This window comes from Oryzias latipes, chromosome 7 (assembly GCF_053564925.1).
Source record: "Oryzias latipes strain Hd-rR chromosome 7, Olatipes_Hd-rR_3.1".
Taxonomy (NCBI): domain Eukaryota; kingdom Metazoa; phylum Chordata; class Actinopteri; order Beloniformes; family Adrianichthyidae; genus Oryzias; species Oryzias latipes.
This window is the reverse complement of record NC_136243.1, coordinates 9,869,560-9,892,556: the sequence shown is the minus strand read 5'-3', so window position 1 is coordinate 9,892,556 and position 22,997 is coordinate 9,869,560. Positions and strand designations below refer to the sequence as shown.

Genomic DNA, 22,997 nt, shown 5'->3' with positions numbered 1-22,997 from the left:
ATCAGAATGGAGCTTGTGAGCCTCTGACTGGTTTGTAACAACTACACCCCTGTTCAAACTGCATTTTTTCGTCCGCTCCTGATTCACAACGATTAAAGAAATACTCAAAAATGCTAATTTAAGCTTAATTTTCTTCTTAAGTGTCCTCTGTCATGAGAAAAATTCTAAAATTCCATGTTTTAATACCCAAAATACAATTTTCTTTGGAGAAAGTGACTGAGTGGGTCTTTTAAATTTTAAGCTTTTGGTGCCACTTTATGGAACGTGCCAACCTTAAATAACAAAAGGACATTTAGCCTATAATTTAACGAACACCTCAGTCAGTACAGCAAAAGAGCATGTTTGGTTTTGGCAGATAACATTTTCCATGTTCCCTGTCCTTACAAACGCCATTTAAAGCGGAAACAAACATGTTCCCGCCAGACGTCCTCGTGAGAGACACCGTTCAAAGCGACTAAGCGGCACGTTTCCTGTCCTCGCGCTCTGAAGTTGCGGGTGAAGTTCGGCGGAGGGGCCTTCCTCGCGGAGAAAGCGGGGCGGGCGGCTCGCGCTATGACATCACTTTTCCTCCGCTCAAACGTTCACTTCGCCGGGCAGAGGAGGAGCGGCGGCCGCCGCGGCGCAGCAGCAACGACGCTCCACACACCGATGGCTCGCTCGGGATCAGTCACGGCGCCTCGACGACCACCTTCAACCGAACCAGGTGAGCATTTTTCTGAGGTTAATGTCAGCCTAACGGGATGCTTGAAAGCTGGCTGGGTTTGAACGGCAGTAGAGGTTTGCAGCCTTGATAATTAGCATGTTTTTTTAAGCTAGTTCAATATTTTTTTTGTTTGGCGGAGGGGAGAAAATAGGTCGCTTCTCCTCCCTGGGACCTCCGGGTGTGGAGAAAGGGCGTTTCAGCTTCACTCTTGTCGGAGGACAACCCGTTTGAGCTCGGTGTTTCAGGTTCTGGAGGCCTTTAAATTAAAAACAAGTCTTTCTTCGTGGTGCCTGAAACACGCCATGTCCCGCTGACTTGGCCCTGCCGATAAGGGGGAACAGGGAAGGGGAAGCAGACCCGGAGCCGAGTCGGTGGGTGGTTTTTCCATCCAGCATGCATGATGGAAATCAGCTGCGGCTCCTTTAAACGCCTCCTGTCAGAGATCCAGGCTGCAGCGGGTGATGCTCCTCAGCCAGAACCAGAGCCAGAACCGGCTCCCGGCGCCGATGGCACCGACGCTTGACCCCAAACACTGCGAGCAGACAGAGGAAACCTGAAGTTAGAAGGCAGTCTGAACCTGTACCCATGAGAATCTCACGTCAACATTCTACTTCTACTTCCAACTAGAATATGTAGGATTGCATATTGGGATATTTTAATCATCTAAAGTTGGACATTAAAGCATGCTGGGTATTTTGTGTTTCCAATCAAACCCAGCAAACTGATATTGAGACTGTTGCTTGAGTATTTCTTTCCTTTAAACAACGTGTTTTTGTAAACCATCATAATGGGTGTGGCTTCTCATCAAAAGAACCCTTACTTTATTAATGATAGTCTAATTAATTCGTGATTATGATAATAATTCCATTTAACGATTGCTTTTCACTTTTAGTAATCTGTTAATTATTAAAATTGCAAAGAAAAAATCATTAGGTATTTTGAATTTGATAAAAATTCTCCATACGATCTTGGCCTAGCTGGAAGGTCAGTTTTAAAGCTTTGGAGAGGCCAACCTTAATGGATTTTATCCTGTTTTTTTGTTCAGGCTTGACATCAGCTGCTTTAAAGGCAACAAAATGCACGAGAAAAAGCTGATTAACCTCTGATTTCTTGAATGCACATCTGTTTTAACAATAGGTAGAAAAACCTACCTAGTAGTGTCCAACATCCACTGTCCATCTACACGTAGATTCAGTTTGAGCAAATGTTTTTTTAAAATTGAAGTTGCAGATTGTAATAGTCTGTTGTTTAATGTACTGCCACAAATCGACTTACCTGTGTTACTCAGGCACCTGTACGGTCTAAATCTCTGATTTCATCCTAAATACCCACTCCAATGAAAATTGTGTTTTTGGTGTTGTTTGTTTGTTGCATTTTTCTGATGATGGCGGACATGTATGAATTCATAATGTTGTGAATCAGCAGAGGACAAAATGCTGTTTGGGAAAGAGTTTATTTGAGTGAGCTACAATCTCTCTGCTCCGCTCCATTCTGATGCATCTGCAGGTAGTAGACCAGATCCAAATACGTCTTAGTTTTCCTCGTCCGAGCTGGAATCTGGGTTAAAACTATACGGCTGGATCCAATACTGCTTGTACATGTAATGTTAGGTTGGGGGTGTAAGGGGGGGTAAGCTAGCCAAAGGGCGTTTAAACAGATGGGTGATGGGAAGGGGGGCGATGTGGATGTTTGAGGCTTTAAAAAAAAAAAAATCTCTTAACTGTTTAAAAAAATAGTGTTCTTAATGTTGCTGCGGAAGAGTTAGATTCAATCTGTGGCTGAATTTTTAACCTTTTCCTGCAGTTTTCAGTCATTGCGTTGCTCAATCCATCCTTATCAAATAAAACAAATCTTTAAAAAGTCAAATGACAGTAAGGGGGAAAAAGCAGCCTCCAGAACCTGACTGTAAATAAGAACCTCAAGAGAGAATTGAAGCACAACATTTCATTTTTTTCCGCTATAAGACGATTATTTTGACTGAAGCATTTCATTTGAATCAGGTGTCTGCAGCCTACATTAGTGAGCGTTGACCGCGTGTCGCTGCATTGTGCTTTAACAAAGCTGCTTTTCTGTAAGGGTGACTCCACATTCCTCCCAACAGTCACGAGAAAGGGATTGTTTTTGTTTTTGGTTTCACCCGTGAGGGTGACACAGGTGCCGCTAACGCCATTTAGTGGCAGAGATTACAACAAGATTTTGGGCGTCTCTTTAACCGGTGCATAGCTGTCTTAGAGATAAACGCTCAGGCTCAATGATCAGTGACTGTTGTCAGACACAGACTCATACTGGTTTTTGTCGTCTCGTGGTTTTCTGAACAAACGGCGAGTGGGAATTGTGAAGAAACGAGCACAAAATGACCATCTGAAGCCTCCAGAAGTCGGGCTGTAAAATATTTAAGTTTTGCCGAAGAGGAAATGCTCGATGAATCTTTTAGTGATTGCAGGCTGCTGTCTTCCAATTCTGCTTCTTGCCTCTTCAGGGCCATCTGTAGATGTTGGTTTGCAGTTTTTGTTGTTGTTGTGGTGATTTATGTCATTTTAGCCCTTGTGCTATCTTGTGGGGTCCAGATGACCCCACCCTTGCATTGACGTGTTCTCCCTACCATGACAAAGGTGGATAAAGGTGGAAAGATTTCATGTAATCAATGGACACCAGTGAAGATCACAAATCATTGAAGAAAAAAGGTTCAGAGCACTGTCTAGTGGGTCTAGATGACCCCACTCCCGATGTTAACCTTGGAGGCACGTTAACGTTGGGAGTGGGGTCATCTGAACCCCACAAGCTCAAGGGTTAAGCAGTATGAATCCAGAAAGCGTAAAACAACAAAAAAAAAGATGTCATTCATGGAAAGCGATTTTGTTTCGTTAGAAGTGTTTGGAGAATGTTTAGATGATGTTCTAGGCTAGTAATATATTTATACGGTTTTATCTATTTCACGATGGGGAACGCGTTTTAAAAACGGGTACCCGATGTATTTCCCGCCTTTGCTCTTTAAACAGATCAGGTCTAACAATGGAGTGTTTTATATTCAGTATTATTGTCAGGAACTGGTGGTGGAGGACCCAAAATGCAGGAGACCAGGCTTGGAAATAAAACATTTATAAAACAAACTGAAACATGAAAAAACTATAGGGGCAAAACAAAAAGGTGACACAAAAGAGCAGATGACCTGACAAGGATGACCAGAAACCAAGACCCTTAAATAGGCTGAGGGTTATGAACTGAAGTGAAGACGGCTGTGGATCATGAACCTGAAAACCAAAACAATAACCGAAGAACAACACCACAGAATCCTTACAATTATGTGTTTACGTTGTGCAACACTCCTAACTTTCAAAATCCATACAGTTAAATGAAATCTTAACCACACATTGTCTGAAAAGAATAAGCGGCTTAATATTTTTGTCGATTTGTCTTGACGCTTTTCATAAAAAGCACATTTTTAGTCTTGTCTTCCATTTTAACAACGTAAAATATACTTTTTTCTTCTTCAATGTTCTGTTTATTTAAAAATTGAAGTAAATGATTTGTTAGTTATGGATAGTGTGTGGGGTTATTCAGTGTCAGAGCAGTCAGAGTCGGCGAAAACTGTTGTGTGAATGGGTGTCTGATTGTGGCCTTTGCGACAGACTGGCGGCCTGTCTAAGGCGTAAACGCCATTGCTCAACTGTGGCCGGGTTGTGCTCCGGCAGCCCCGTGACCCCATCAGGGATAAAACGTGTTAAGAAAATGGATGGATGGATGCTTTATTGAATAATACTAAAAAATACCTTGCATGAAAAATGAAAACATGCACATGGTCTCCAAAGGATTTTATACAATTTGACAGACCAAATTTTCTTCAAAGCATTATTCAGCATGAAACTGTCTTTGTTTCAGTGCCATCTGTGTCACACATGTTATTTCTCGTTAGACATGTCCTGCAACTATTTCTATCCAAAGTTTAAAAAAATATGACGATACTAAAAGTAAGAACTTAGAAGTAGTCAAATCTGATTTTTGACGCTTTTACTTAGCTTATTTATGAGCACCTATAAAATTACATTTAATTCTCATTTTTTTCTATTGTTGAGTAGAACCTTGGAGACTTGTGAACGTCCTGTTGTTCCATTGGTGAATATTTCAGTTTCCACTTGTTCCTGTTTAGCTCTATCTATGGTCCCAGCATTTTCTCTGTTTTTCCATCAGGAAATGGTTCAAGTTACATGTTTAGTCGTTGGTACTTGTTCAGGAGAGGTTCTGATGGAGATGAACCGATAATGAAATATGACGTAAACTAACTGGCGGTGAAGAAATGCCTCACTTTGATATCTAATGCATGAGAATGATCTGAAACGCACACTAAATACATGTTTTTAAAAGTCATGGTTTGCAGCTGTTTTTCTCTTTCTCTAAATGAAACCTTTGTACAAAAACTGCCACCAAAATAATGTTCCTTGCTTTTGACTTTCCTCTTTGAGGCTTTAGACTAACTTTTTGCACGGGTTTTACTTAAGTGTCCTAATTCTTTATTCTAGGTGCTCAATTAACAGCCCAGTTTGACAGTCTTTGTTCTTAAAACCATTTGCTGCCTGCCATTGCTGATAGAGGGAAGGTACTAGAACGTTGGCCTTATCACAACCTGAAATGTCTTATTTCGAGATGCATTGAGCTTTTCAGTGTCTTTCTACTGAAGACCCACTCCAATCATCTTTGGATCTGGTGGTTCCGAGGACCCAGTGATCTTTTAATTCTGATTAATAATTAAAAGACCTGAGGGTTTTTTAATCAAAGCTCCACCACTATGGGTTCATGCCGCAGTGTTACCTGAGTAGAAACATGTTCAGTGAAACCGAGCCTTTCTAGTTTTTCATATGGACCAGGCCTAAACATTCTGAACAGGCTATGACTACCTTGGTTATCAGAGCTCCTCGCCTTGCTTTGACTGCAGGATTTGTAAATGAAGCCACTCTCACAGGCAGGAATATGTGGACTTCGGCCAATCAGAGGTGGACCCGTTCCCCACGCTGTCTCTGATTGGCTTAGACCACTAGATGGACTTAATATTTGTCTGCTGTTGAACCACATGGAGACTTTCAGAGTCACTGAGATATATTTTTTTTCAATTCCTCGAACAGCTGGGTGCACTGGTGCGACCAAAGATTTTTATCAGTCACACTGTCAAGGAATTGGGTCGCATGTGCGATCCGATTGGTTGCACTGCAGAGCCCCGCTCTTACATGGGCTTTTGGCAGTTCATCACCTGTTCTCTGATTTGGGTTTGTTATTTCACCATATTCTGTAAATGTTGTCGAACTGAAAGCTCAAAGTAAAAAAAGTTGATAGAAAAATGGTTCTGTTATGCTGCAGATGTCTCTTCCTTTGGTCAATTTTTTCTTTACCAAAGTTGAATAAAATGTATTCTGATAGTTTTTGTGATCTTTATGGAAATACAAACCCCTTTCTTTTTGAAGTTACAAATCCTGGTTGAGTGTTTATCTTGTGTCCTGCAGCACAAAATAGCCTCCACAGATACAATAAGTGCAAAATTACATTCTGACTCAGACTTTCCAAGAAAAAGTCCAAATCTCTCTAAACACACCAAATTGTTATGATAGAAAGGGACGGAAAGACCCACTCAGAAGAAAATTGTGTTTTCGATGTTCTTAACATGTTCTTGTAGCATTTTTGTGATAATAGAGGACACTATATCAAGAAAATCAAACCTAAAATTGAATTTCTGAGTATTTGTTTATTCAAATCATTGTGAATCAGGAGCAGAACAAAAAAAGTCTGTTTGAAAAAGCGTATTCTTTTGCACAGGATAAAAGTACTGGTAGGGCCACACGGTCCCGTCTTTGCATAAACAGAGAGCTCTCAGCAACAGCACGGGGAAGAAAGGTTGGGATTGCTCAACACCAACAGTTCCGCCTACAACTCCGTGGTGAATTTCCAATCAAGCCCTGCCACTCTGCAGGAACTATGTCCTAGAAAACATCGTTTTTTTTTATTTGGCTAAAAACAGCACCATCATAAGTAAAAGACAACTGGGAACACTCTTACAATAGATCAAAAGATGATCGGAGTGGGACTTAAAACTCCAGTAGACTATCATGGTATCAACCTGCAAAACAAGGATATTTTGTCTTTAGGTTGTTTGCTAATGTTTACAGTCCGTTAACAAGCATTCACGGTATACAAAAGTTGTACTCTGAATGTATATGGAAGGCAATGCTCCATGGAGAACATGCAGAGCTGTTAGCATCTCCTCCTCAGATGTGGGGCCTGGCGTCTGAGGAGAAATGTGGTTCTGCCCTGCAATCGTTTCTTGACATTTATGGTCTCGACAGAAGTTTTGCGAGGGCCCTGTTCCAGTGCAACTTTCAGATTTCCTTCAGCATTACATCATGAAAAGCCAAAGCGGTGACTTACTTAAGTGTAACGGGCAGTATAAATGCTGGCGCTCTCTGCTCGCCTGGAATTGCTCACAGATGTGCTCGCTCCTTTGTGTCCCACATCTTGTGGCAGGCACCTCGCGCAGACGCCACATGCGGCACCAACAACTTTTACTAAAGAGGGCAGACGTGGCGAGATGTTAAATTTGTCTGCTGGTTCTGTTAACTTAGTCTTTATTAAAGGTTCAAATAGCAACAAAGACGATGCGGACAGAAGAACGTTGGATTACCGTAATTTCCGGACTACAAGCCGCTACTTTTTTCCTGCGCTTACAGCCCTGCGGCTTTTTCAGTGACGCGGCTAATTTATGGATTTAATTGGCGGCCGCCATGTACGTATTTTCGAACTCAGTGAATAGTTTGAATTCTCTATCTAACACCAAGCACGAGGCATTTTTATTCAACACACCTCTTAGCAGCCAAACAGCATGGACTTGACTTCAGGTCTTAGACACTTTAGTCATGGTTCAACAAAACGAAACACGCATGCCCGGCCGCATCCCAGAATCCTTTGGGGCCATTAGACCCAACGTGCACGTGATCGCCGCTACAATATGATGAAGCTTTCAAGTTAAAAGCAATCGTTAAAAGCAGCGTAAAAAAGTCCACCGTCACCAACGGGTTTGGAAAAGCCGGTTTGCTGCGTGACGGAGAGAACAGCGCATGGAGTGAATTTACACTCCATTTACGGTTTCTAAGGAAACCGTAAAAGCGGAATTTTGCTTTGAAAAACTCACAGCCTCCGTGTGAGCCGGAGACAACTTCTCCTGCTGATTGAGCTGCGGGGCCGATGGCAGTCTGAAGGCTCCCACACGTAACAACGCACCCGCCCCTCATACACAAAACGTACAGTATTAAGTCCGATTGCTTTGCACAGAAACGATTTGCTCCATCCACCGGCGCAACGGGGACGAAGTGCTCCTCCTTGAAGCTGCCCTGGCCAGAGGTGTCGGAGTAGATAGGAAGGGGAGACAAGGAGCGCGGGCGGGAGCGGAGCGCAGAGGCGTCCGCGGAGTGCAGAGGCTTCTGAATTCTGACGCACGCGCCGCACTGAGGCGCGCGTATCGCGCTGAGGCGCGCGCTTTTCAGTCGCCGCTGCTTTATTTTACCGTTGTGTTTTCTAACCAGTCCTGTTACTCCCATAACGCTGCTGCGACACAAGCGGAAGGAGAGCTTTACCCGTTCACCCCTCCATGCACTGCTGCTAATTCTTAAACACGTACAAGAGAATGGCGAGCCGGGCGTTGGCCCCGCCTTTAGCCCCTAAGACTCATGGGAAATGTGGAATCGCGGATGTAAATTTCCTCATTATAACTGAGGGATGTAATGTTGATTATATGGTTACTGTTTGTAATTTTATGTTAGATACCTAGATTGTCAATAAGTAAAAAAAAAAAAGAAATAAAAACACCATAACTGAGGAACTTGTGAACAGAATAGAGCTCCATGCTGTTTGTCAGATGTCGATACACTTAAATACGTGACCCAGAGGCAAAATTGGCACCACCCACAATGTGCTAATGAATTGCACTCACTCTGGGATGCTGGGCGTGATCTGTCAGGATGACAATATCGGTTATCACATGCGCGGCTTGTACTCTGACGCGGCTTGTGTATGTATAAAAGCAGTCAAACACGTGAATATGGGTGGGTGCGGCTTGTAATCGGGTGCGCTTTGTAGTCCGGAATTTACGGTAATTTCTGTCCATTAATGAAAACCAACAACCTGCATACATTTGAAATGCGTTGATAATCTAACTCAGATTTACACAAAAAATTATGTATTATGTATTAATTAGATTTAATAGAGATGGATTAAGAAGACAGCAGTTCCATTTGTCCATACCACAATACTTTCACTGATGGCTAAGATGCAGTATTAAGGGCTTTCAATGCAAGATAATTGTTAAATAACAGACTGAGTTGTTTTTGAGTTGACAGAAAACAATTTGAATCACAAACACTAAATATTACCAATAAATACACAGGAATAGACAGTTAACCTGTCAGAACACGAGTTCAGTGCTGCTGCCGGTGGCACAACCAGGATTTTGTTAGTTTTCTTTCTAAAAATGCTCAAACTTCTAAAAGATTTTACATTGATGCGGAGCAGATCTCTGCAGGAGGATTAGCAGAAAGACGTTTTCCATGTGAGGCAGATCCCCTGTTAGATCTGCTGCTGCTTTGCAGTTCACTCACACATTTGGACAACCTTTAAAAAAATCATCTATGAAGTTAGTTAATTATAACCAGAATATTAGATTGTTTTTTTCTTCTTCTTGCTATTACTTTTTACATTCTTTTCTTATTAACCAAAGCTTAAAACCCACCGTCCCAAAACATGCTTCATAGGTTAGTTAGTTACTCTAAATAGTGTGTATGGGTGTGTGATTGTGGTCCTGCGACAGACCGGCGACCTGTCCAGGATGTCCTCTGCCTTCGCCGACGAGTGACCGGGATAGGCTCCAGCAGCCTCGTGACCCCAAAAGGAGCAAAACTGGTTTAGAAAATGAATGAATGAATAAAGCTGAAAACTTGATAAATATTTGATAGAAAAAGGGCATTAAGTGTATCTTTTGGTGATATCTATTTTATGAAGGAAAAAATGTGTTGTTAGTTAATATATACATATACATACAGCAGATGAAATGATGCTACCTGTTTGTAAATTGATCACTACAATTACTCCATAAACAAGCAAGGCAGGTTCATACTAAAGTTTGTCTGCCGATTATTGAATAACATTAAGTTTTTCATCATTTTCATTTTCAAGATTGAAAGACACTCAATAACAAACCTGTTGACTAAAGTTTTACTATCTTTGCTTAAATGTTTACAATAGTGGTTTTCAATTTCATACAGATTTATCCTGATAAAGGATGTGAATAGTTGCTGATAGTCAGTCAGCCTGATAGTGGCCACTCCTCAGCTGTGTCTTTGCTCTGCTGTTGGCTGGAATGTGTGTCCTCTAAAGCAAAAGTCCAAAGGATCAACGTGAGTCGGTCTGTAATCTGTCATTCCATAAGGTCACCGTTTGCAGTTTTTACTGGGAGTAAAGACCTCCGGGGACAATAATTCAATTGGTTTGAAGTCTGCCCAGAGAGCGTGCGCAGGTCAGACGCTCCTGCAGTCGTCCATCTCCTTTCCACCGCTCCTCCCCTCAGCAAAAAGGGCTTTGAAGATAGTACAAGCAAGGTCCCCCGCCCGCCCGCCCTCCCTCCCTATCAGCTCAGCTCTTCATCACCCCGCTGTCTGATGCATGCAGGTACCGGAGCTACCAAAGGCACTTCTGGAGTCTGCGTTAGGATGGCAAAATATTCATCAGTTTCCTCACAAAACCGACTGGATAAGGAAGAGGTCCCAGCAGGAGGCTGGGCTGGCGGGGAGCTCTGCAACACATCATCACAGCTATTTACACGCACACAATGTACACACATCAAAGGGATTATCTCTTCCCGCATTGTCTCCCCACAGTTCTGCGCTTCCTGCTGTTTGTGTAATCAGAGAAGGTGCGAGAACAGCCCCTAGCCTCAGTGGTGGGTTTGAGCGTCTCTCGTTGCAGCGGCCCGCCAAGTTCTGTGACATAAGCACGACTGAAGTCCTGAGCGCTCCGTCCAGATGCGGAGCATCCACCCTGCGGAGGAATCTGTGGTCCTGCAAACACCGGAGCTTTAGCCACCGCAGGTCTGACAAGCATTCGATTCATCAGTGCAGCCAGAGAAAACACTGCTTGGAATGCAGTTTTAATCATAAAGCAAGCAGGCCCCCACCACGTCCTGTTAGACCCCAGGAGCAGCTTTATCATTTCACAGATGCTGTGATGCTTTAAAAAAATGCAGATGTAGAGAAAAGCGACAGTCATGTTTTGTGCTAAACAGTGTGTCTTTGTGCACTTCTGCTGTTTATTTTCTTCTGGGTTAAAATGAGTTGCTTTTAAAACCCCTCCTCCCCCTCCCTCCCCTGCTTCTTCAAGGTCCTCACCCTCCCTCCCTGAGGGGCTCCATGTTTCAAACTTATCCAAAAATACCTCAAATCCGCTCCACTTACATAGATGATTTAAACGGATCTCCTAGTATATTATTTTTCCTATTATAATATTTAAATCTTCACATCTGCACCAAAATAGGTCTTCCTTTGGTCAGATGCTGGGAAGCAGATGGGGACTCCTGGTTCAATCTGAGCCCATGTGGCTGGAAGGCAATTGCTCAAAAGTCCTCCAACTTGTTGCACTGCACCTTTTTTTCTGGTGTCCTGAGTAAAAGAACTGAATAAGAGGTTATTGTGGATTTTGTTAAATCTCTCAAAGACTCACTCCAATGAAAATTGTTTTTTTTTGGACCTGTTCTTGTGGCATTTTTCTGATGATGAAGGACCAATATATTAGGAGAATAAGCTCAAAATTGCATTTCTGAGCATTTCTTTATTTAAGTAGTTGTGAATCAGGAGCAGATGAATACATTCTTTAAAAAAAAAAAGGATATATTTGTGATGTAGAAAATACGCTGGGCAAGCCACAAAGCTCCCTGCTCCGCTCCTTTCTGATGCATCCGGTTGTAGATGAATAGATCCATCTACGTCTTTGTTTTCTTCATCCGACTGGAATCTGGCTCAAAACTGTAATGACTGGATAGCTCTGATTTTTTGTTGCACCTCTAATATTAGGTTTGGGGGGGGGGGGGTGAGGAGCTGTAAGCTAGCAGAGTGTAGACAGAGAGCTCTCTGTAATAGGGAGGGGCTGTATGTGTGCTGTTGTGTAAATGGTCCCGCCCACAACACAGATGCAAATTTATAATGAACTACCACCGCTTTGCAGTAAACGACACAGTTTTGTATTTTGGCTCAAAACGGCATAATCGTAAGAATGCTTCAACAATAGATCAAAAGGCGATTGGAGTGGGACTTCAAATCAAAATGTTTTACTGTCAATAACAAACATTTTAATCTTCTGATGAACTTCATTGTCATGAAACAATCCTGTCATTTCTATAAGGGTTTGTGGTCTGAAAATGATTTGCACAGTTCTGTTATTGTCTAGGTCTTGAGGATCAAAGCCTCCTCTTTCTGCTTACAGAGCCACCAACAGCCATCATGAATGAGGACATGACATGTTTTAGAACAGGAACACATACTCATGCTGGTAGGCTACAGCAGAGAGGAACAAGTTCCTTTAACAGGAAGAGGAAAGAAGAACCGGACTGCTGGGTGCTTCTTCCTCCCACAACGAAACACTTCCTGATAATGACACCAGTCCTTTTATTTTAGGACTCGTCAGTACAATTATTTTTGAGGCGTTTTATAATGAGGTTGTGGTTACCTCACTACAGAGTGTTGTGGTTCAAATCCCGAGCTGTTCTTTTGGAAGTTTTCCTATTCTCCCACATGGATGGAAGTGCAGCTCTCTTCTTCTGAAAGATGTTCGGTCGATCAGAGATTAGAAAGTTGCTTTTCTTTGGAGTGAAGATGGACCAGAGACGTTTAGGGAAACGCAGCATAAACTGTAAAGGCTGGTTGGGGTGAGCCCTAGAAGGCTGTGGAGATCCCATTTACTCACTGTTACATTCCTAGAATTTGCTGGTATTCCTGTAAAATGATTTTAAAATGGCAGAAAAAGGTCCTCTTTTTACATACTTCACCTTAAATACTGTTTATCTTTCAGTAGTGGCTGGTCTCACCACGCTCCCACCCCATTCTCCCCGCCCAGTGCCCAGTTGTGCGGACGCCAGGTGTCTGTGTGTAGCGATGGCTCAGAAATATTCGTTCAATTTAAATGTTTTGCATTGGCACAAGCCAAAGACCGTTCTGGTGAGGAATCTGTGTGACAGACTGGTGCAAGCAGATGGGTGATATTGAGAAAAGACGCTTGCAGAAAAAAGATTTCCTGGTGGAGGTGCGTAGAAAGTGAGTGACGAATAAGAAGGAGTGGATTATTGAGCAAAGACGCAAAGGTGAGCGTGTCTCCTGGAAAAGGATCCGCATGAAAGGGAAGAGGGTTTTTGATATAGACATTGATGAGGCTTGTAGAATCAGTCATGCACCAAATGCACCTGACTATGAGTTTATCATCTGTGTTATTTAGGCCTCCTTCTCCACTGCCAACTGATCAGAAAGGAATCTAAATAATGGCTGCAAATTGACTTTATTGATTGCAGTTCACGCTTTTTTTTTTTCAAGGAAGCTGCCAGTGCTGCAGATAATTGGGAAATCTTCTTTGAGCAGCCATCAGCAGCAGTAAATAATAGTTTCAGGAGCCTGTGACGTTAGTCTTAAGTCAAGCTTGTCATTGCTCAGTGTAAAGTGTTTGTAGATCCCACAACTGCACTCCTCTGTGTTCTGATGCAGAGAGAAAATCTGCTGGAAACTATATATATATATTTTTGTAAAGTCAAAATTATCTAGTCAGTTTCCTAACAGTTTTGTTATTATGATAAAATAATTGACAGACAAACTTAGGCTAGCTACATATTTAAAGTCTCCGCTTGTGCAGTCTGGTGCCATCCCATCCCCATCAAGAACAGCACCGACCTGCTGCGTTGTTATCCCCCTTTGCTGAGGTGACAATGTTGGCTCCAGAAAGCTTTGTTTGTTGTAGTTTACAAAGAGAAACTTTTAAAAATATCATACTTTTGGACCATAGGACCCTCTGTGTTCTATGGTCCAATAATGTAATATTTTTACACAAAAAAGACGTAAAATCAGCAAAGGGAGAATGGTCTGTTTTCACAATTGGACTCTATTGGTGCAAATATGCATCGTACCACTTCAGCTCCAAAATGGTTTTAATGAACAATCGCTTGTTGGTAAATTTTGTCAACTGCATTTGTACATGCAAGTGTATTTTCAAACTGAAGTCAAAGAATTGGGCTGGGGCGTTTTCCTTGTTTTCCAATTGTGTTTATTATTGGCAGTGTGGATTTAGTAAAAGCATATTACTCTCTTCACTGGTGGTTTCAAGCTACCATGGTGACTTTTTATGACCTTTTTAACTTTGAGAGTTTCAACCTGATTTTACTTTCCAGCTGAGACTTTATGTCAGTGGTATAGCGATTCATTTTAACAATTCAATTCATATCATAATTACTGGTTGATGATACGATTCTTAGTCAATTTTGGTTCACTTTGAACAATCTGATTTGATCTGATTCACTGACTTAAAATCAAACCAGGACATCTTTAGCCAAAACTTCCTCCATGTGACTCAGACTGAACAGTGCAGGTGAAGTTTTCCAGATTTCTTGTGTCTTCAAGATAATCAAGTATAAATAAAATAAGTGTACAAACAAGTAAACAAGAATGAATGTCAAATCCATTAACATTTTAGTTTCCTAAAGTTCAGCCCACTGTTGCTTTTCCACATTAAAATAATCCAAAGGGAACATTATCGGAACATTCTAGCACACTGGATCACACGACTTTGCTAAATTCAAAGTGTTTCCACACATTAGACTGGAATGATGGACTGATCAGTTTTTGCTGTCATTTATTTAATTGTAAATAAACCTACTGAGCTTCAATCCAAATGATATTTGCCAACTTTTGATGATATCAGTTAACAACTAGCCTTAGACAGATTGACCTGCTTATAGAAATCGATTTAGGGATTAATTGTTACATCCCTTCTTGATATCTATCTTACTAACTTGTAAACATCTCTGGAGGGCGGGATCACAGACTAGGCCAGCAGCAACACAACATTTTATTTAAAAAGCACCCTTCAAAACTTCCAAGGACACTTTCCTTGAGATTAGAAAAGTTATGAAATTAACCATTTTAATTTGAGAAGAAGTTGAGATTTAGAAACAAACTGATGGAAGAACGACAGTTTTAGAGAAAGATCTGTTCTAAACAAATGAGATTTGACATTTGACCCACAGACGGGAGGAGGATCGGTGTTTCTCATGTCTCCTGAGCGACAGAAAGCTCTGCCCCTCATGGCGTTGAGGTGGTCAGAGGGCACAGTGAGGCGGATGGAGATGTGGATATGGAGGAAATCAGACAAATATGGTAGAAAGAGGTGGCGAATGGCCCTGAAAGTGTACAAAAAGATTCTGAATATGATTTTTAGCTGAACAAAGCATTCCCTTGCTGTAAAACACAGTTGTTAATCCTGTCATCAATTTTGGACATGTCTAGACAATGACTCAGCAGTTATTTTGGACAAACGTGACTTATTTTAATTAATGGACTCACATTATGAGTTCCATCTTTTGATGCTAGTGTGATCCACCTGTCCTGAGGTAGCAGCACCTTTAAATTTTCTTCCATAAAACATGATTACAAATTTAGAATGAGGGTTTGCATTTGTGCAATTATTTGGGGGGTCAAAAGCTGGGTAATATGAAGAGTTAAAGAATTAAAGTTAAAAATTGAAAGCAATGCAATCCTCCCTAGAGACTTCTTCAGTGAGCGGTGTATATTTGGTGAATAATTCTAGCTTTTTTAACTTGCTGCAGCATCACATTAGCCACTGAATCCTTTGCTTTCTGCTGCCTCAGCCTTGTGTCTGAAGGTAATTTTTTTTTGGCTAGAGCTATGTTGCACATACTGGCACCATCAGCAGGCACGGTTTATGACCAGCTGGTATTGATGGCTAACTGCCTTCAACTCGTGGTTTCCTAATCAGGTCCAACCAAGCTCGGGCTTCACGCAAATTAGCCCCCTCTAATGCCAGTGGGGGTTTTATTGCCCCAGCTGTAGACTATGCACATGTCCGTGTCATGCTTCTTGAAGGTGGATTAACTGTGCATCCTCCTGACCGGCATCCGTGCGAATAACCTCCCATTTCACAGCCCTTCCTCTCTCCGAGTGTTTGTCCTCCAGGATGTGATTTACAGCTCTCACTCGTTCTCACTGTTCCCTTCCATCAGCGCTCTGCGGCCCAGTAACCAACTATCCGATCCAACTCGGTCAGAGCTTCCTGCAGGTTCAGCTGTTTGACTTGTCCAGCAATTTTTGTCCTTTTTTTGTTGTTGTTTGTTGTTCCCATTAGTTCAGTAAAATGACAAAACAATTGCTCATTGTTACCAGCAGCCTGAAAACAAAAGAAAGAAAGAATAGGTCTTCATAAAGATGCTTGCGTAGAGGGTGTGACCAACAAAATCATCTTAACCCAGATGTCTGTTTGTGAGGAACAGCACTGATGTTCCTGGGTCAGATTCATTTAAAAAAGTATCAGAAATGAGAAAGTTCCCCCCCCCCCCCCCCCCCCGTAAAATAACAGTTTTTTTTTTAAATATTTTGAATATTTTTATTGTAGTGATGTTGATGTATTAAAATGAGACCCCTCTTCTGTTCAGGATCACATTGACTTACTAACTTCACGTATAAACTATATAAATAAGACTTGAGGATTTGTATTGTAACTTTTATTTAAAGGTTACACTGCAAGGAGCTCTTTATTCCAAAACTAAAAACCACATTTTAGTTGGGTGTATGGGAAGACATATCTTTATTTACATAAACCTGCCCTGAAGACGTCAAACTTTGACTTTGTGGTCATTTTGACTATAATAATGTTCCACTTAATGCAGCCTTAAGCTAAACATGCCAGTGCATCAAATCAACAGTTTTAGGCATAGCAAGAAAGTCAAAGTGAAGTTTTAGATGGATTTCTGAAAGCACATACTTACAAACTGGTCAAGTTAAAGACGAGGCCGTCAAATAGCCTCAACTCAGTTTGTAAAACTTTTGCAGCTCTGCCAATAGGAAAGCCTGCCCGTCCCACAGTCATCCGTACTCCCCGAGACGGAGGAGAAAATATTCAAGACAATCTTTTCACAGACTATGTTTTTGCAATTTTTTGTTGCCTCAAATTTTTGAAAATACTCTGTAAGGTGTTTCAAGCTCTGTCTCTGCTGTCCAGTGTTGGTGGTGGTAGATTTGTTTCTGCCCTTCTACAGTGCCACCCCCCTTTTTTGCCGGTCCTGCTTTAGTGCCGGATGTTACTGCCAAAATATTAAGTCAAAGTCTGATCAATGTCCCGCTTCAGGCTTCAGTTTTGTCATTCAGATTCCTGTGGTCGACACCAGAGAGGATCATTCCTGTGCATCACCAGCAGCACAAATCAGTCTACGGACCACAAAAATGGTCCAATTACACTTTCAGGAAAGATAGGAATTTATGACTTATTGTCCAAGGTAAAGACGTAAAATCGGTTAAGTTGTTTTCCTCAAGTTTAGACTGTGAGCGTGAATGAGGGCATGTGCTGCTTTTGGGAGAAAGCAGGAACTGAATGTTCCTCATATCTGTTTCCAAATGTCTCTACTGTCAGATGTATTGTTAGTTGCTTTTTGTGAAAGCTGCAAGAGGGTCTGAAAACTGATCAAAAATAAGAATGAAGACTTTTTATAGAGCTATTAGACAGAATACAGCGATGTGGTGTTGGGATTTTCTTGGTTTGGTAACGAATAAAGTGGTTTATATTCAAAAGCATCAAGTCAAGATTATGTGTCAATTTGCAGCTAGTGTGCTGACTTCCATAAAAAGATGCCACCTACTTCTCTGCTAATGTGTTTTTTGTAAAATGATAAATCCCTGATTTATTAAAGTTTTTTGTCCCTACAAGTTTATTCTTGTAAAAATTTTTCATTTTTTAAAGAATTCTGTATTTGAGAAACAAACGGCTAAAGCTTCGGCTGTGTGTGTTAAGAACCCCTCTGTGGGATCTACTGACTTTTTTGTGTGTCTTCTTATGAGGGTTGTATCTGTGTCAATGGGCTGTTTGAGGAAGACACGCCTGTCATTGCCAGGAGCCCCGATTTTCACTGCTTTACATCCCTTTTGCACTGAATCTGTCACACGCCAACATCCAGTTTTGCCTGCAGGAAATTTCCTACCTTTAAGATGCTTTTTGTCACCGCTCGTTATTCATATGCAGCTCTCCTTGACTTGTTCTGAGGTGTTAGAAGAGATACTTTGAGGGGAACTAGAGGGCAGCGTGGGTGACAATAGGCCTTTTATGTAGGGAGTTATCCTAATTTCCCTGAGTTGGCTGCAGGGGAACATGTGAGCAGCTCAGCCTGTGTCCTGAAACTGCTCCCCTCTGTCTTTCATACATTCCATGCTACAGTCTGTAAGGTTTTCTGCCTGATGCAGCAGAGGAATGACAATCCTTTGACGTTGCTCCTTTTATTGCCTGCAAGTGACACGTGCAACTAGCTGCTGTTGGACATGTGGTTAAGTCTGCACAGCTGCCCGGAAAGACACAAGCAGAGTCCATTCATTTCTCCAGGCAGTTTTTTAAAATGAAAATGTCCTGTTTGTATGCAAATAAAAGCACCGCTTCATAAACCTGCTCTTTCCAGATAAGCTCAACTCGTTTCTTCAACGTGATCATGCTGAGGTCCAGCTAAACACCAGTTTGGCTGCGACCTCAGGGACAGTGTACTCCTGGACAGTTTAATGCTGTGTGCCGATGAGGAGAAATGCTTTGTTAAAAGAAAACAATTTTTTTTAATCTAGAAACGCGGCCTAAGCCTGTAGGATGGCTTGTCTAAGGCTGAATCCAAATTCTTCCCCTGCCCCTACGGCAACCTTTCAAATTGTGGGGGCATTTGGAGGTGTAGAGTTGTCCGAAATACTTTTTAATGGCTAACCCTCGTGGCGGAGGGTTCGGCATCCCTCATTGTTCCATGTTGCGCTGTGCTGCAGAAGAGAAGCTCTTTTTTCATGTGGGTTGGCTCTGATGCACAGACGTTTACATTTAAATGTAGGTAATGACTTTTTGTTTTAGATTGAGCTTTTTCAAAGTTGCAAAACCAATGTTTTTTATGTATTTCCGAGCGCTAGCAGCTAACTTAGCTGACCGGGGACTATTGATGGCGTCATCGAGTGGGAGTAACGTCCGAATTCGAAGACAGCATTTGTCCATAACTCTCTGTTTAGAGGGCTAAATGTAGGGGTAGGAAGAAGCCGTAGCGGTAGGGGGAGAATTCGGATTCGGGCTAAATGATACCTTCACACCATTTCCTGTATAAAAAGAAGACATGACTTACCATTTCCTCAGGTCAGCTTTGCACATTTTTGCAATAAAAAACATTTTTTTTACTTGAGTGTGACATTCCCCATAGAAAATGGCTACTTCTGGCTTCAGTGAAAATGAAGTACCGTAATTTCCGGAATATAAGCCGCTGCTTTTGTCACGCTTTCAACCCTGCGGCTTATTCAATGATGCGGCTAATTTATGCATTTTTTCTAACGGCCACTAGAGGCGCTTGAGCAGAAAGGGTAAGAGTGAGACAGGGGGAATACGGTTTATGTGTCAGGAAGACGCAAGTTTAATGTAAGTTCCTGCTTTGTGAATGAACAGCATGAACAGACCTTCATCATGGAAAATGCAAGAAGAAATGCATATAATGCAGCTTTCAAGTTAAAAGCAGTGTGAAAAAAATCCACCATCACCAACGGGTTTGGAAGAGCCGCTCTGCTGCGTGACGGAGAGGACAGCGCAAGCTCAGGAGAGAATTTGCCTCAGGATGAGAGTGACACTGACAGCGACAACGAAGGAGACACTGAGAGAGTTTGACGAAGAATGTCTGACGCTAATCCAAACCGGCTCTGAAGAGGAAGACTTCCATTGTTTCATTGCACAGCAGCGCCTAAGTCAGTGCTGCTCTCAGTGACTTTTACCGGTATGTTTCTTTTAACCTGCCCTGTTAGTGCTGTTACTACCATCTTGCTGCCGTGTTACTGTTGCGTCACAGGCAGTGTTTGGAATAGAGCTGTGACTGTGTGGGGTTTTTGATCACCGCGGGGATGAAGCAGCAGGAGTTGTGAGGTGTCGCGGTTAACCCCCCCCCAACACAAGATCCCCCAGCGGCTGCGTCGCAAAGCAATACAAGTAATAATTACAATGCACTATTCTTTATTAACAAATAACAGTAAAAACTAACTACTAACTATCTAACTAATGAACTAACTATATAAGTGTTGTAGAATGAGTGTGTGTGTCAGTGCTCTGCTGGTGTAAGAGGAAGGAGCGCGAGCAGCACATACGTTTATGGTTTATCCTTTATAAATGTAATGGGTGCGGCTTATAATCAGGTGCGCTCTACAGTCCAGAAATGACGGTAAATATAGTTGCCATTTTTTCACAAATATGGACACCGCCATGTTGGAGCCAGACATGGTCAGTAAGCAGTAAATGGTCAAAAATCTGTCAAAGGTTTCAAACATTTGATGTGGGACCAGCGGGCACTAGATACTTTTATCGTGGCATCTCATTGGTCAGTTTATAATTTGAATAACTTGCAATAAAGAAAAAGTACCTTAAAAGAATTTAGGATTAGCAAGAACTGCTTCAGAAATCCTGACCTTGGAGGACAGGGTTAGGGTTAGGAATTATTGTTTGAAGATGAAGGAGAACTGCTCGTTTCATTGAAATTTTCAGACATCAGGTGGACGTAGATTGGATTGGTGGTGGCGGGATTGATGGGCCGTGCAGGATTGCTGCATGTGTCGGTAATGAGAGGATAAATCCTCACTTGACACCAGCTCCTTTTGGTCTGGGCCATTTGTTTTTGATGTGGAGCTCATTACTTCATGATGACCCGCACAACAAACAGTTAATTTTCAGTTGATTAAACAGTATTTTTGTGTTTGGGTTTCCCCCAAATTTCCGTGCAGGAAATCGCTGTCGTCAGCATTAGTCTTGAAAACAAAGCCTGGCCTCTGCTGTCTGACTGCCAGGAGCTGGACCTCCTCTGGGAATCTGGGACACTTCTGTCCTGACCAGGCTGCAGACACTGCTATGGTGGGGCATAAATGACAATAGTTTGAAACAAATGACGTTCGTGTGGGAGCCCTGGGGCTTTTGATTTTGACCATAGAAAGTGTGGAGTGGGGTTAAGCCAATTCGGGTCAGGCCGCTCTGTCTGCTCCATTCAGGTCAAATCTAAAACAAAGTCCGCTTACAAATCAGAATGTATAGATCATGTTTTCCTGGAGGCTGCTGCAAGGACATGCCATCTATTTGTGTTTTACCACACGATAACTTTCTCTTCGTTCCAATCAAGGAGAAGCCCATTCACTTTCAAATCGCAGGGTTGTTATCGGTGGTGCCCTGAGAGTGACCCCTCTGGATACTTTCATTGTTTATCCTCCCACATTCTGGTCCTGAAAGCCATGTTTTCCTCCCTTTGGCTCAGGCTGCCCGTCATTCTGTCATCAGACTGTCCGGTATGTCTGGAGTACCAGGATGATGTGGCTTCATATACAAGGACAGAGGTTGACCCGCATGACGAAACCTTAAAGGACAAACGGTGATGAGCAGCTGGGTGAAAACAGGCAGCTTCATCTCCACTAAATGCATCATCATACATCAAACACCTCAGATATTCTTGTTGGCAAAATAATTCCAGGATATGATATTACTGTTTTTTTAAATATATTTTTCAGAAGGATACTTGTAGTTTCAGAGAAAAAAACCCAACTTTTTTTTGTTGTTGCCATTTCATTGATTGATCAAGTAGATTTGAAGTTGAATTTATTCAAGCAGTGATGTGTGTGGCACTGCAAATTAACATTTGATCATGCTATCAACTAAAATAGAAGAGACTTTGTGTTTTATGTCTTTGATAAAGCTAATTAAGGTTTAATTATCTGATTAAGTATATTATTAGCATTGGCTACCAAGTGTTTGAAAACACTGGCAGTGATCCATTAATCCCCGTAATATTGCTAAATTAGTCCATGAAATGCTAAAAGTTACCCTGCTGTCTTACATAAATGTAGTTGCACAGGGAAACTTTGATTAAAGAACACAGAGCTGGATTAAAAAAAGAAAAAGTAATTGATATTAAATAAATCTTTATCAAATCCCTTAATCATTTTACCTTTTTGTGTATTTTTCTCGTATGTTTTTAAACCAAAAAACTACTTTCAATCAATTAAAAACTGTTTTGGGTAAGTGGTCAACAGCATATACTTGTATAGCGCATTTACCTTCTTGGAAGGCCCAAAGGGCTTTACAGTCACAAATTCATTCACCCACTCACACACATTTACACACTGGTGGCAGCTCCAATGCCGAACACTGGCTCCAACCTTCCACCAGAGGCCACGTGGAGTTCAGTGTCGTGCCCAAGGACACTTCGGCACACGGGCAGCAGGCAAGGCGGGAAATCGAACCTGTAATATTCCAATCAGAGGTCGACCTCCCTACCACTACACCACTGTTAAAAATAGAACATTTTCGTGGGCAAAATGTTACCAAATCTAGAAATCTTTGCCCCACACTTTGTCATCTGATGAACGTCACACCAACTGCCATGCACGGTGGTAGAGGGGTGATGGTGTGGGCTTGTTTTGTAACCACAGTAATTATGCAGCATGCAGCCATTGGCTTAACCACATAGACCTTTTTGAGTTGTCTGACCCATCAAATGGAGCACTTTTGCTTCATATGCATGCTTCCTATGTAGACGAGGGTCAACAGGGGTGAACTTCAAATTACATTGACTTTCATTTCAATAAAATTGTTGGAGTGAAATGAAATGATGTATTTTTCTGTTTTTTTTCTTTTACTGTTTTATCGTCACCGCATTATCGATCCCTAACACAGAACATGGCAGGTTTTCCTCATATTGTGCAGCTGTAATTGTGTGTTAGTTGAGGGTTGTGTTTGTCAGGACCTCACACTCATTTGTAGTCATTAAGGGAACTGGTGTTTGACTTGGTGCTTGTTCACTGGAACGAGGACAGCAGATGTTAGACGGTCCAGGACAACAGTGTCATGTGGAGAGATTGAGGATGTTTGTTAAATCCTTTACAAGCTGGCGAGAGCAGAGTTCGAACCCTGCCTGGAATCCATTGTTGTTTCATAAAGGAAGTTAAGACTCGGTTAACTTTCAGCAAACAAGAGTTCA

General features: G+C 41.9%; 1 protein-coding gene across 3 annotated transcripts in view; it reads left to right on the top strand.

Annotated features, from left to right (window-relative positions):
* Positions 1–563: 563 nt before the first annotated feature.
* The window catches only part of nckap5l (NCK-associated protein 5-like), a 53,045-nt gene continuing 30,611 nt past the window's right edge, over positions 564–22,997 (top strand). For 2 of the 3 annotated variants that reach the window (XM_078950186.1, XM_011477622.4), the window contains exon 1: positions 564–703. The gene's annotated coding sequence lies outside the window, so the exon portion shown is untranslated. The remainder of the gene's footprint in view (positions 704–22,997) is intronic. The other variant, XM_078950185.1, reaches the window with a different exon arrangement.